The following is a 13,210-nucleotide window of genomic DNA, read 5'->3' as shown; positions in this document are numbered from 1 at the left end:
ACAGAGGCGAATGGCTCCCAAGGGGAGGGAGAGGCTCCAAGCAAAACGTAGTGTCCCCCCCTAACTAGGCCAGTGAGTGGAGGCACTGTATAAACACACTCCATGTTTTTTTGTTTATATTTACATTCTTTTCCCCAGAATGAAGCTCAGAGATAACTGGTTCTGTATTTTTGGAGCAAAAGCCAACTGCAAACAAGCTTTGATTGGCCGGAATACTTGTGGTATCATCAACCAGTTCCCCAGAATACTTGTGGTAGCAATCAGCTCTCCAGGAGCACTTTTTTCAATTCTGAAAACAATTCTCTGTGGGGGGGGGGGGAGTGTCAACAAACAAACATTGCATTTGCTAAACCTGTGATACTCAAACATGTTTTTATTTAAAGGCAGACATTCCATGGTGGGAGATGCAATATAGATACAGGTAGATTAATTAACATTGGATCCTGATTTATCTGTCAAACACATTTTGTAAGTGGATGGTTGGGGAAGCCTGGACAAATACACATGCACAGTCTTGTTTTTTAAGGTATATCTGCCTGCACCCCTGAGTTCTTATTGCTTTTCACCCATGAAAACTACTGGATGACCTTGAACAAGTACAGTCTTTCAGTTGAACTTGCTGCACAGAGTTGTAGTGAGGGGAATATGAGATGATGCCTCATACACTAACCTGAGGTTCTTAGAGGCTGATACACACATACTCACTGCTGTTCGCTCTAATGAGCTGATAGGATAAAGTCCTAGGATTGACTTGGCTCCAGTTTATAGGCATGTTAGCTTCCATCAGAATAGGGTGGGACATTTTAATCTCTGCCTGAAAGCAGAGTGACTAGTGACTAAGGGCCTGATCTTCCAACTTTCTAGTGCTGATGCAGCCATGCAAACAAGTGTGTGAGCTGTACCCTTCAGTGGGTGGGGGGAAGTCACAGATGCCTCCTCAAGGTACCCCAGGGCTGCATCAGCGCTGGACAGGATTAGGCCCAAAGTCTTGTGAGCTTGTGGTCAAGCTAGTTGATGACTGGGGGAGGGGAGAGAGAGAGCACCAAAAATTCCAGCATTCAGGAGGCAAATGAGACCTAAGTGGTTTTATCCCCAAGTTTCTGTGATTCATCATGTGGAATTTAAACTATTTGCCAAAGATAGAATTCTGTTTAAAATAATGAGCTCAAAAAATGGCAAAGACTTCAAAAGTTGAAAAAAACCCTCAGTTTATATCTTAAGATTTTCACACATTATTAAGCAGCTGAATCAGTTAAACTCCTTTAAAAAAAACTCTTTTGGTCCAATCCCATCTTATAATCTGCCACAGTAAGTGCCAAACCGGTGGGTATGGCAGCTACTCCACTGTTCAGTGGGCTGTGGCTGCCAGCACAAGTGGCCAGAGGCAGCGAGTTGCAACAGTGGCCTGCTGAACTTCCCCAACCCCAGATACATAGGTGGTGGGGAGGACCATGGATGGATTGAGATGGGAAGTGGGCCAGGCTGGGGTGGGAGGGGATCTTATATTAATTGATCCAACAAAATGAGTTTTGAGTTTTCAAATCAAGCTGTCAAAGGCAGATGGCTGCTCTTTGGAAAGGAGATAAAGAAAAGAATTCTAAGAGCACGAGTGCAAAGTTTGCTTCTTTATACAAAGGCTATGTCAGGGGTGTCAAACTTGTTTCATACAGAGGGCTGAACAGCATTCATCATGCCTGCTGCGGGCTGGAAGTGATGTCATTAGGCAAGAAGTAATGTCATTAAATAGGTCATAACCAAAAAATAACCAAAAACTTTTTTCTCACTTAGGAACTCATTAGCTGCCAATGACAGAAAAGAAAAACCGTGAATCATTTTTCATTTTCAACCGTGAATATCATTTTTCAAGATATGGGAGAGCCCAATTTTCATGGGGGCTGCCCTTTCAGCAGTAACACCTCAGCACTGCTCAGCAGCTGAGAGTCTGAGTGCCAGATAAAAAGCTTCCGTGGGCCGTACCCGGCCCCCGGGCCTTATGTTTGACACTCCAGGGCTATATGAACATATCCTATTGTCTACAACAACATTTACTTGTTTGGGAATAGGCTGACATCCAATCCTACCCAAATCCCGCCCCACCAATGCAATCACGCCAACGGAACATGTGCTATATCCGTGGGGGGGGGGATTGGAAAGGGTCAGCTTGGTGTAAGTGAACATTTACTCATTTACCCCCAGGAAGTGCCTCCACTCTTGCCATGGGAGTCCTGCAGTTTAGCAAGCTTAAATCTGTGTGTAACTGCAGCAGTAAGGGAGACCGACAGGGTTAGGATATTGGAGCACACTGGTGCTGCCCATACTGCCACACTGGTCTGCCTCCCTACCCACCTTGTTCTGCCCCCAGCACTGTCCCCAACACCTACCTTTGTAGGTCTGGCCTTTGGCCTCCATTACTGCAACTAGGTGAGGCAGCACACCTTAAATGGCCACTGCTGGAGGCCATTTTATAACAGCAGAACTGTTCCACAGTTGTAAAGCCCTCTGCGCACCAGCTCAATCCACGATAGAACTGGGTCATAAATCTATTAAGGGTAGCAGCAGCAGAGAAAGCACCTGCTTCAAAGATCTCTAGTAAGCATTTTGTGGTAAGTGCTGGAGACAGGGGCCAAAATTTAGGCTCCAGGTACCAGCTGCTTTCATTTGTTTGGCTCAGTTTCCTGCCTAAGAATAATAACAGGGTACTTGCTTAGATGTGCAGAAACCACATGTGCTCTTGACCCTTTCCTAATCTTTCCTTGCATGGGAAGGTTCCTGCTGTGTTGAAGGAGACAGCAGTCTCAGAAGAACCTATAATTTGATCTGGATTCGGAAAACCCAAAGAATTACCATCTGGTTTCAAATACGCCTTTCTGGGTGGAGTGATAGAGCAAAAACTGTCATTTAGTCACAGTTAAATGCTCAGTGATGTGGGTTTTCCAAATCAATTTCTGCTGAATTTTGGGCAGGGTTTTGATGTGGAACCCAAGTTGCTTTGATAGCCCTAAAGGATGACATTTGGGTATATAGACAAAGGAATGTGACCTTGATTGTTCTACTGGATTTTTCTATTACTCACCGTCCATTGCTAATTGTTTATAGAACCAATGATAGGGGAAAGGGTTGGGGCACTGTATTGCATTTTTTTCCAGTCTTACCACCTAATGCCAGACTTGACTGACCCCTGACACCAACCTGCTTTTCACTCCCATTGCAAATGTACTCATGCAGTCCCTCTGGACCAGAGGCCTGGAATAAGTGGCAGTAACCTAGAAGAGCAGCTGGGCCAGAATGCTTGGATGTCAGCAGTGGGCCTCCTGCTGAGGCATGGACATTGGTAGGAGCCTGATTATACCATGTCCGCTACCACTACAAGTACAAGGTCGAGCCACACATCCATCAGCCCCTACATGTCAACCTCTTGATCCCAGGCTATGATCCAACCTATCTTTGTTCAACAGACTTGTTAATCTTGGCAATAGTAACTTGAAATAATTCCTCTAGTTTTGTAATTAAATTTTCTAATTTATTATTTCAGCCAGAAATTATCTTAACCTTGCTCTTAACCTTAAACTACATTTCCATTTAGTAAATTTGTCAGAGAGATCATTTGAATTCAGATCTTGCTTCTCAGTAACGAACTACACGTTTGGCCCTACAAAGTCACGACATTATTCATCATTATTTCATCTTGATTCATCAACCTTTTAGATGTTAAGAGACCAGAATTCCCACATTTGATTCACTGGTAAGAAAATCTATAGACCTGTCAGCTTTGCTTGTAATTTTCAAAGATGTCTCCAATCCTTTTTGATTGGATTGCAAACATTTTGGGGGGAGGGGAGGGAAACTTCAGTGCTTTCCTAGCTAGTGTTTTGGTCTTGCAGGAATATCTGTGAAACATACGGGATAAGAGTTTTGCGAAAAGATTGTGGGAACGTAGATGTACGCTTCCTGTTCCAGAAGATCATTTATTGATTTAAGTGCTTGAGGGAAGATAGGCAGATGATCAAAAAGTATTTCTTCCTGAAGTGTTGACAGTGTTCTATACTCAAAGCAAAGTCCATATTAAGTGACATTTGCCATACAGTCCAAGTGCTCTTCACTCGCTGTCCAGTACTGCAAGAAGTTGTGGTTTCCATTTGACGGGATCTTCTCCAAAGGCTGAATGCAAGAGTTTGCAATGAAAGGGTTTTTTGCAGAAGAGAAAAGCCACATCTAGCCATTTTCCCCAGTGTCGCTTTTTCCCACGATTCTGTGTTTACTTAACTCTCAACTTGATGTTGTAGTTAATCAGCGATGCTGAGAGAAATTCTTTTGATTTCATTACATTTTTGTTGCCATTTATCCCCAGTGTCATGTTCGTTCCCATAACCTTTAAGTGCCTGGATTAGTCAAACACCAGAACAGAAGAATTCCCACTGCTCTAGTGGAAATTGTGGAAATGTGCTAAGGCATAAAATAACAGATCATTTTCAACAGTCAGTGTCGATTTTCCTGGAGGAAAACTGACAGCTGGTAGACTTACAGAAGTATGCTTCGGGAGTTATATATTAGCTCAACTGTAATCAAGCATTTGAGAGCAAATGCTTAAAACCACTCTGTAAACATATCTAGGGATCATTATGATTTCCTCAGGGTACCTCATAAATCCCCAGGGAAAGGAGGGAGTGTCTGAATTGTTTTCGTTCACTTGTATTCACTTCTCCTTCTCTGTGGTCTTGTTACATCTGCATTCACAGTTTAGACAGCATCGCACAGGGAAATTTTGCTTGGATTGCTTTTCATGATATAAATAGACGGCCAGCCAAGTAAACCATAACATTTCCTAGAAAAATACTTCATATTCCAATAAACTGTCCCCTTCCTTACATGTCATGTGGCATTATTTTCTTTTTTTTGTCTTCCTCTGAGTCACTGCCTGCCCACTCCTTAGTCATCAACATTTAGTTTGCAGTTGCCATTTTGTTTCATTTCATAAAAACCATTTGCTATAACATTTCTGATGAATTTTTTTAAAATCTGTTGTCATCCCTGAAACTCACTACTTACCATATGTAGATGACCATAGTGTAGGTGTGCATAAGCTTTACTAAGAAGGGATGACATGAAAATCTCTCATAGTGCCTTCTGAAGAAAAGATCCTTTTTCCAGCCCAACATATTCTGCATTGCTAATGTGGGATTTTGCTTGCATTTTGCAGCTGTCCAAATAACAACTATGGGCCCAATCCTATCCAATTTTCCGGTGCCGGTGCTGCTGTGCCAATGGAGTATGCGCTGCTTCCTGTCATGGGGAGGCAGTCACAGAGGCACCCTCAAGGTATGGGAACATTTGTTCCCTTATCTCAGAGCTGCATTGAGGTTGCACCTGTGCTTAAAAGTTGGATAGGGTTGGGCCCTATGTTTCTAAAGAGTTATTTTTGTCTACACTGGAGAAATATTTCTGAACTTCATTTGTGGTAACATGAAGTACCTGTGGCAATAAATATGAATTCATTTTTGATCAGAAAGCATAAGGTGGATTCAGTTGTCCGTCTATGCAGCTAAAAGCGATGATTCTGTCAGGCTACTGCTTTGGTGACTGCACTGGCTGCCCAGTCGCTTCCGGGCCCAAGTCAAGGAGCTGGTATTGACCTTTAAAGCCCTTCACCATTTGGGGCCAGGTTATCTGAGGGACTGCCTTCTCCCACATATTCTGGCCCACGCTCTTAGGCCCTCTTAAGTCTGAGGGGGCTTTCCTGCAAGTGCTGCCTTTCCCCCAAGTTAGGGGGATGGTGGCATGGGAGAGTCTTCTTGGTAGTAGTGCCACTATTATGGAACTCCCTACTGGGGGAATTGAGACCTATCCCCTCCCTCACGACGTTTCAGTGAGGGCTCAAAGCCTTTTTACTTCATTTGGTATTTGGATAATGGGTTGTCTGCCTCCTGTGCCTCTATAGCATATCCTTGGGTGTAAATAGTCTTGCCCTCCTCTAATTGGTTTTTATTTATTTATTCTTATTTTATTCATTTTTAAAAAATAAACTGTATATTTTATCTATAAATTGCAGTCTTGGGCATCTGTTCTGGCAGAGGACAGGCAGGATATATATAAATAAATAAATAAATAACATGCACCAATTGCTGTTAGGGTGCTTTGAATACTCTTTGCCACTCAAAGTTTTCTGTTGCTTTTTAAGCACCATTTGCTCAAAATGCATGCAATGGTTTGGTCATATATTCACTTAAAGCTATCTCTAAAGACCAGGTTATCAATGCAATTTCCATTTCTTTTAAGGAGTCCTAATTAAGGCCCCCTTTATGGAAATAATAGTCGCAAAATGAGATTCTGTCTTCTATTTTTACTTTTGTTCTCTATATCTCAGCCCTGCACTCTTTTGCCCGTACCTCATCCTTCACATTGCCTCAATACCACTGCTGTTATTCCACCCATGACCACATTCTTTCCCAGTGATAGACCTGGCAGATGGATGATGTTTACATCTGTAGAATGTTCTCCCTAGGGCAGTGATTTTCATCCTTTTTCATCTCACGGCACACTGACAAGGCACTAAAATGGTCAAGGCACACCACCAGGTTTTTGACATTGACATGGCACACCATGCTGCCAGTGGGGACTCACATCTCCCATTGGCCCTATTAATAAATTACCTTCCCCCAAATTCCTGTGGCACACCTGTGGACCACTTGCAGCACTCCAGTGTGCCATGGCACAGTGGTTGAAAATGGCTGCCCTAGGGAGATCCAGCTGACTTCCTATTTGCCCATTTTTAAATGGAGATGGAAATTTTTAAGCAAAAGGACTGTTTCTATTCATGAGCCCTGCTCGCCAGCGCTGCATCCAGCCCAACGGCCGATGGCACAGACAGATAAGGCCCCAAGTGGTGCAGAGGCTGGGAGAGGGTGTGGGAGGATGGATTGGAGGCAGGGAGGAGCATTTCTGAGAGGGGAAAGGTGAAATGGGGGCAGATTTGGCCTGGGAGGGGAGGGGATCAGCAGAGGCCTCTTCTGTCATATCCTAAACCTCCTCCCAGCCTTGCCAGAGTTACACTGGGTGGCTTGGACTTCTGCCAGCTATATAGCTGGTGGAGATCCAAATAGCCTCATAGGGCAGACTGGGGAATTATTCAGGGTAAGGGGGGAAATATCTCCTTACCCTAAGGAGACCTCCAGCCAGCTCCTAACCTGTACTGGATACAGCACAGGCCACACAGCCTGGCTGTGCTTGCACAGGTTAGGATTGGGTTCCCCATAGCTTTTTGTCAAAAGATCTGAATAATACATTTTACAGGAGTTCAAAATTCTGCTGCCCTGCCCTTATGCCAAGTAGTTCCAATGAGTTAGTTCACAGGATACGTGTTAGCCAACCAAATGACAGCCTGCTTCTGGCATGGCTCCCACTGATACTAGACGTCTGCTATCTTCCTAGGAGCCTTGTACTTCAAAAATGCATTGTTCTTCCTTAGGAAGAACAGTAGGAGGAGGTCAAAGTAATAGTAATTTTGTGCCCTTTCAGGACATTGGAATGAAGTTCCAGGCTTCACTTTGACTATGTCTGTGCTTTGTAATGAATTTCATGGTTCTGAATGCCCAGATCTTCATTCTATGTAAGGGAGATGTAGACAATGGCTGGCTAACATTTTTTTTTCTTTGTTTTCACTCTGTTTAATTGTTAAACTCATGCTGGAAAAGAAAGTTGAGAGTTCCTGTCTTCTTGAAATAGCAGGACCGTTAATTTTAAATTCTGCTATAGATAAGGGCCTCAGCATTTGGCCTGCTATCTTTTACCTTTGGACGTGCTGTTCTGTACAAGAACATTCACACTGGTTCCTTTCGCAATGAAAATTGTTTGTTGTAATCATGTGGTTACCCATCTTATGTTGTGCAATGAGCTGTAAAAAATATTTTTTTAAACAATATGATGGTAATAAAAGCCATATTTTCAACTTGATGCTTCACTAATTTTACTGTCATTCATCTGGCAGTACTTTCTCATTTCAGTATGTATAGTCATATGTTACTTTGAAGAAATTAAGTCTAACTTTCTAAACAATTCAGTAGAAATCATGGAGAGAAATAGTTTTTCATATGAAAGAGCCCAATCCACTACCCCACTATCTAACACCTTACAGCCGCCCAGCCAAGCATGCCTGTGTGGGGGGATGGCAATCAGATGGCCAGTGAGAGATAAGTAAAAAACTTTTGACTTACCTTGCAGTAGGCCACCTGATCACTTATGGGTCTCCTCAGACACATGCCAACTATTTGCTGTCGTAAGTACGAAGAGAAGAAGGGGGCAGGATAGATTGGAAAACCGGGGATAGGATCCAGTGCGAACCTTTGTTGCTGAGATCTGCCCCCTGCCCTTCCCCCTCCCTATCACAAATTTCCCCTTGAACTGCCCATGAACCTCCCCCTCTGCCACCTTACCTAGGGCAGCACATGATGGCTGCTAAGAAGCATAATGGTAAACCAGGATGTTGCTTCCTGTAGTAGTGTTGCAACATTTCATCCTCTAGCTCCTTTAGTCCTAACTCTGAAGCAAAATTCTGTTTGCTTCAGCCTGAAGGTAAAGAGGGCACAAGAGTTATTTTTACTGACAGGGGTTCAAATCTCTTTGCAACTCATAACATGTAAATTGCTTTTTAAAACCCTATTTCTAAGTATTGGTTTTTCAGGGTCAAAATACATTTTATGCTGACAAAAAAAAATGACAACCATATTGGAGACTATTCTCCTGCAGTGTTTAAGTAAGACATACCCAGTGTCTTGATCGCATCATGTTAAGAGTCCAGCTAGATGTGCATGTGTTTTGCCCTTGAATTTATTCTCTTTTTAACAAACATTAGGGGAGAATACATGTGAAAAATGGCCCCAAAATGTGATGAGAGATAGTGGGGCTTTAGCACTTAGCACCCACCAGAGTACATAACCTAATTCCTTGTGTGCTGTTTATAGTTGGAAAAGTTTCTATTGGTTTCAGTGAATGTTATTAAAACTAGAGGAATGCAGTGAACACTTCAATGCAAGGCTAGTTGTAATGTACATTGTAGTTACCATGCAGACAAGACGAACTTTTGGTAATCCAAACTGCTAATTGTACAAATGCATAAGCAAGCAGTTATCCCCAGAAGACATAATTTGAGGGCAGAATTATATTTCACACAGGACATTGGGCTGCCACTGAAAATAGCAGCTATGTGTTCCTCCTCCTTCTCTGAAATGTGTACTGTATTATCATTTACACCTCAGTGTAACATTATCATGCATTTTCCAGCCTCGACTCTCCATCTCTGCTTCTGCTAGAGGGCTCATGGAAACACTTAGGTCAAATTCAATATGCACATAGATGCATGTGTTTCACCCTTGTTTTTCTTTTAAACAAATTTGGAGGGGAGGGGCTACATGAAATATAGGGAGTTTTAGCACTTAGTCCCGCCACAATTCCTAACCTGATTGCATGCGCCCACATGCTATTTATAGTTCCTAAAAAACTGTTTAGCCATTAACCTTTCCTGAAAGATAAGGTTTCTATGAGAAAACACATTTTCTTGTGTTTTATGCAGTAACTATTACTCAATTCCTAACCTGATTGCATGCTCCCACATGCTATTTATAGTTCCTAAAAAACTATTTAGCCATTAACCTTTCCTGAAAGATAAGGTTTCTATGAGAAAACACATTTTCTTGTGTTTCATGCAGTAACTATTACTCAATTCTTATTTTATTTCAGAACTAAAAGAGGATGGGGCTATAGCTTAGTGGCTTTGCATGTAGAAGGTCCCAAGTTTGATCCCTGGCATTTACAGATAGGCTTAGGAAATAACCTTGGTGAGCTGTTGTCATTCGGTGTAGAGCTAGAGACAAACCAGTGGTCTGACTCAATATATGGCAGTTCCCTATTTCACATTACGTGTGTGTGTTTTTTAGAATATGAAATTATAGCAACTGATAATCTAAGACAGTATAGAGAAGGCTGAGTCAGATGTTCTATTTACTTGTCTCTTTAGTATATAAAGCATTTAACATTCTAACAACATACTCAGGGAAACTGTATATGTTACATATGAAGTTGTGTCTATATCAGTATCCCTTGTGATCAGTAATTGGATTGAATCTACCTGGCCCAGATCAGGCCCACATTAGTTATTTTAAAGCTCAAACACCATTTCAGGTCTCACTGAGTTCCCAGTCAACAGCAATGTAGCCTGGAAGCCTTCCCTTCCCCAACCTCCTGATCCATTTCCATGCTTAGGAACATGAAGAGACTTGGAAGCCTTTGCAATCCCTTCTGTGAACCACCTCTACACTGTTCTGTTCTCTTGCTCCCAAATTTACCTGGCAGTCATGGGAACAAGGAGGGCTGCTGCAACCATCTTAATAGGTTGTAGGATGCTGCTGTAGGGCATGCATCTCTGGAGAAGGATTGCTAGAAATCATAGTTTCCTAGAGCTTCTGGGCTTCTTAGAACTTCATCACAAAGACATGAACTTGACCGCTAAGAGCTTCACAACTAGGTAATAGCAAAATGAGGGTGAACTAAGAATGAGGTTGAGACTCTGCTTTGGAGACAGAGTTCACAGAGTTCAGTGTATACACAGAGTTCAGTGTATAATTAGCCCAGACTATCAAAGTGGTGACCTTTGTACTCCAGATCCCCCAGTTTCAAGCATCAGGTACATCATCAATTACGCTCAATAATGTGTAGTTCCTAGTTCCTTGTTCCCATCTAGCATGTTTTGCATACTATGAACTGTATGTTTCCTTATTTTGTGATTCCTGTGCCATTCTTTGAATTATATAGTTGGACTTAATTTATATATTTTTGAATCACACCAGATTTACGCATATGTGTTTTTCTTGCCCATTTCACCCCATTTCTCTGTGTTCTGTTACAGTAATAATTGATGGCTGGCAGCTGAATGTGTAAATAGTGTTTACTGAAATGCATTGCATTTGAAGTCATAGGAGATATGAAAGTTGTATCTACGCCGTTACCATTTTTATGGACCATTCACAAATGCAAATTAACTGGGTGTTGCTGTTATGAAGAGGTGACCATTCATGTGTAACTCACTAGACCTTAGACAGTAACATTGCTGAGTTGTATAAAATAAAAACAGATGACCTGTTTGTGTGACTGGAAGTGCACAGTAGTAGACATGACAAAAAGAACAGAGAAGTAAAATGAGGTGACTTTTAGTGTAGATAGATCTGCATTTAATCATATTGATCATATTTTTAAATGATAAAAAAACTTTAGTAATAATGGAGGGAAAGTGGTAGAACAGTTGTTAAGAGAAAAGACGTTCAAAAACTTTTAATAACCACTGCTGGCATTGAAGACCATTATAGAAACGTCAGGATCTTTCTAGAACTTCAAACCATCAGTGAAGTTCAGCTAGGATCGGAGCATTATTTTGAGTGCGGACTGCTCAAGTTATTAGATTTACTAGTACGGGTTATTGAAAAATCAGTGTGTGTTTGGACATACACTTAACATATAATTACAGTTGTCACTTAATAATCGCATCTGTAATCAGACTCTGTAGATCATTGGCTCTTTTGCTTAACGCAGGGGTTCAGGAGAAGATGTTGTGCATGTTAGTTTGTTTCCATGACTATCACTTCATGAATTTGAAAACTCACTTATTGTTAGAACATTACAATTTTCACTAGCTTTCTTACGAAGAAAATATACTTGAGGTCTATGGGAGAGCTTACAATGGATCTTTTAAGCTATGGGAAACCATCTAAGGAAGAAAAGTAGAAGACTCTAATGACTTCTAAAAACCAGATTGTCACTGTTAAACCTGGGAGACAATGCATTCTTATTGCTTGGCAACCTGTTACATCTGTAACTTCTAGAAGCTCAAAAGACTGTACCTCTTAAGGCGACATTCCACTTCATATTTAAATCAGATTCTGGTTGGCAACAATTTATATGAAGTAGTACACAGTCTGCATGCCACAATCCTTTAGTTGTGGAACCCAACTCATCTTCCAAAAATAAATAAATAAATATAATTATATCTCTATTTGGTAACATGAAGAGAAATATTACTGAGCTTTGTTGGAGTCAAGTCTGAATGCAAAGGTAATTAAACAGATGGTGACACAGTGGTTCCCAAACTGGTAGGTCGCAACCTATCAGGGGAACAACTCCCTTAAGGGGAGTGGCCCAAAAATGGGTGCTCTGATGGCATCACAGTGATCATGGTGTCACCAGTAGCAAGAGGTGACCTGGGGGTCACACTGGCATCCAGGAAGGTCCTGGAGGCTTGTAGCCCCCCTGCAAGCCTCTGCACTGCTCCTGATCACTCCAATCTGTAATCCGAGCCCAATTCCAGTTTTCTTGTGGAAACTGGAAGTGGGGTCTGATAATAGATCAGAATGATTAGGAGCAGCATGGAGGCTCACAGAGGGGGCTACAAGCCTCCAGGAACCTCCTAGATGCCAATGCGACGACCCCCCCCCCAGATAACTTTTAAAACCCCTTGTGCCTGGTGGTGCCGCATCATTGTGGCACTGTCGGGGCCTACCCTCGCCCCACCCCACCCCTGCCAATACTTACAGCCTTACAGTCCTAGTAGGAACTCAGACTTTGAGAACTGCTGTGTTCATATATAACAGAAAGAGCAAAATGATGCTTAATGTCTGTTTCAGCAAGCTACTAAAAGCCATTGGAGACTGCAGAAAAATTTTCTCAGTGTGCTTGTTGGCTCATATGCCTATTTCAAGCAATAAATTCAAATTACATTTATTTATTTGTTGATGATGAATATCTTTTAAAACTAATCCCTTACAGGAAAAATGAAAGCCCACTGTATATGCTTCCATCCTGGAGGCTGTAAGTTTGAGGCTCACATCATCCTATACTACATGGACATCTCTAATCCTAAAGCCAGGAACCACAGCTGCTAGGCTGGAGAAGTCAAAAACTGATTAGTCAATGGTGACCACATCACTCCCTTGGGTATAATAGGTCTTAATCCCTCCAATTTAATGGCATAGCCTTTCACTATCTCTACAGTATTTTCTTTATCAAATTCATAAAGAAAAAGGATGGTTTCACATTTTCCTCACATCTGTGCGACATCAATTGCTCTAAAGTTAAAATTTCTGTTATAAAAAATTAACTATTCTCTTATCCCAATAATATACTTTAACAAACTATTGGAAAACTCTGTGGCTGCAATCACTGTTCCCTATAA

The sequence above is a fragment of the Tiliqua scincoides genome, chromosome 2, assembly GCF_035046505.1.
Source record: "Tiliqua scincoides isolate rTilSci1 chromosome 2, rTilSci1.hap2, whole genome shotgun sequence".
Lineage (NCBI taxonomy): Eukaryota > Metazoa > Chordata > Lepidosauria > Squamata > Scincidae > Tiliqua > Tiliqua scincoides.
The sequence above is the reverse complement of the archived record's forward strand: the minus strand, read 5'-3'. Positions refer to the sequence as shown.